We start from the raw sequence: 3026 nt of genomic DNA on the forward strand, positions 1-3026 counted from the left end.
ACAATAACATCGCCTCACAGGGCTACAACACAATAGCAAGAAATTATGGCCACACACGATCGAAAGCATAAAAAGAAAGCATACATACCTCATAATGTTGATGTCTCATCTTGGATCTCTTCCGGGGGTTGAAATAAGTGCGGGTACTTGGACTTCATGTTTTCTTCTGCTTCCCAAGTCATTTCCTCTCGGTTTTTGTTTCTCCACAAGACCTTGACTGAAGCTACTTCTTTATTTCTAAGTCCCTGTACTTGCCTATGTAGTATGGCAATGGGTACCTCCTCATAAGTCAACTTTTCCGTAACTTGAACATCATCTACCAGCATGATTCTAGTAGGATCTCCGACACACTTACGGAGCATTGATACGTGGAAGACTGGATGGACTGATTCAAGTTCTGGAGGCAAGTCTAGTTCATAAGCTACTTGACCCACCTTGCAGACAATCTTATAAGGTCCAATGTACCAAGGACTTAACTTTCCCTTCTTACCAAATCTCATCACGCCTTTCATCGATGATACCTTTAAGAATACCCAATCATCAACTTGAAATTCTAAGTCTCGCCGACAGTTGTCCGCATAAGATTTCTGGCGGCTTTGGGCTGTCACTAATCGATCTCGGATAACCTTGACCTTTTCCACCGCTTGTTGAATCAACTCAGGGCCTATTAGCTATACCTCTCCTACTTCAAACCACCCAATCGGGGATCTACACTTTCTTCCATATAGAGCTTCATACGGGGCCATCTGAATACTTGAATGATAGCTATTGTTGTATGCAAACTCAATAACGGGTAAGTGGTCATCCCAACTACCACCAAAATCTATCACACATGCTCGTAACATATCTTCCAAGGTTTGAATAGTGCGTTCGGCTTGCCCATCCGTTTGTGGGTGAAACGCTGTACTAAGCCTTACCTGAGTACCCAAACCTTCCTGGAAGGACTTCCAGAATTTAGCTGTAAATTGTGCTCCTCTATATGTGATAATAGCTATCGGGACACCATGAAGTCGCACAATTTCATTGAGATACAACCTTGCATAATCTCCTGCCGAATATGTGGTTCTGACTAGAAGAAAATGAGCTGATTTTGTGAGTCTGTCCACGATTACCCATATAGAGTCATACTTGCGTCGGGAACGAGGTAAACCTACAATAAAATCCATATTAATCACTTTCCATTTCCAAGATGGAATTTCCATCGCTTGCAATAATCCTCCTGGCTTTTGATGCTTAATTTTCACTTGTTGACAATTTGGATATCAAACTACAAATTCCGCTATATCTTTCTTCATTCCATCCTACCAATACATTATCTTAAGATCATGATACATCTTTGTCGCTCCTGGGTGAATAGAATATCGAGAGCAATGAGCTTCTTCTAGAATTTGACGACGTAGTTCGGCAATATTTGGAACACATAGTCTGTGTTGGTACCTAAGGACTCCATCTGTAGAAACCTAAGGACTCCATTTGTAAAAACTTCAAATGGCGACTTCTCTTTCTCATGAAGTGTATCTCTATAGTGGCTCAACTACGGATCTTCATATTGGCGCTCTCTCACCTTCATATCGAAGGATGAAATAGTTGGGTTGTGAATACCAATTCCTGCATCGCCTGAATCAATTAGAAGAACTCCGAGGCTGGCTAGCTGATAGAGCTCATGAATTAATTATTTCTTCTCCGAAGGGACCTCACATAGACTACCCATCGATTTGCGGCTAAGTGCATCAGCTACTACATTCGCCTTTCCGGGGTGGTATAAAATACTCACATCATAATCCTTTAATAATTGTAACCACCGCCTCTGCCGAAGATTCAACTCCTTCTGCTTGAAAATATATTGGAGACTCTTGTGATCTGTATAAATATCGACATGAACGCCATACAAATAGTGTCTCCACATCTTTAGTGCATGAATAACCGCCGCCAATTCAAGATCATGGGTCGGATAGTTCTTTTCATGTTTCCGTAGCTGCCTTGAAGCATAAGCAATGACTTTACCGTGTTGCATCAACACACAGTCTAACCCAACACTAGAGGCATCACAATACACAACATAACCATTTGGCCCCTCTGGGAGTGTCAAGACTGGGGCTGAAGTTAATCTATCCTTCAACTCCTGGAAATTGCGTTCACAAGCATTAGTCCACTGAAATTTTTCTGAGTTAGCTTCGTCAATGGTGCTGAAATAAAGGAGAACCCTTCCACAAATATTCTATAGTACCCTGCCAAACCCAAAAAACTACAGACTCCTGTACGCGTTATGGGCCTTAGCCAAGACTTGACAGCCTCAATTTTCTGCACATCCACTCGAATGCCATTAGCTGAAATAATATGGCCTAGGAAAGTCACAGAATTTAGCCAAAACTCGCATTTTAAAAATTTTGCATACAACTCACGAGCCCGAAGAATCCCAAGGACAATACGCAAATGGTCTGCATGCTCTGATTCTGTCCGAGAGTATACTAGAATATCATCAATGAACACGATCACGAACAGATCTAAGAGAGGCCTGAACACATTATTCATCAGATTCATAAGCACCGCCGGAGCATTAGTCAGCCCAAATGACATCACCCTAAATTCGTAGTGACCATATCTCATCCTGAAAGTCGTTTTAGGAATATCTTTTTCTCTAACTCTCACTTGATGATACCCCGATCTCAGATCAATTTTAGAGAACCACTTGGCACCCTGTAATTGGTCAAACAAATCATCGATTCTCGGAAGTGGATATTTGTTCTTTATCGTCACCTTGTTCAGCTGTCTATAATCAATGCACATCCGTAGAGAACCATCTTTCTTTCTCACAAATAGAACAGGTGCTCCCTATGGCGATGAACTGGGTCTAATGAAACCTTCTCAAGAAAATCTTTCAATTGAGCCTTCAGCTCTTTCAATTCTGCAGGAGCCATTCGGTAAGGAGGAATAGAGATTGGTTTAGTATCCGGTAACACATCAATAGCAAAGTCAATCTCTCTTTCCGGAGGAAGGCCTGGAAGTTCATCTGAAAATACATCCGA

The sequence above is a fragment of the Lycium ferocissimum genome, unplaced genomic scaffold (genome assembly GCF_029784015.1).
Source record: "Lycium ferocissimum isolate CSIRO_LF1 unplaced genomic scaffold, AGI_CSIRO_Lferr_CH_V1 ctg11107, whole genome shotgun sequence".
In the NCBI taxonomy this organism is placed as follows: Eukaryota; Viridiplantae; Streptophyta; class Magnoliopsida; order Solanales; family Solanaceae; genus Lycium; species Lycium ferocissimum.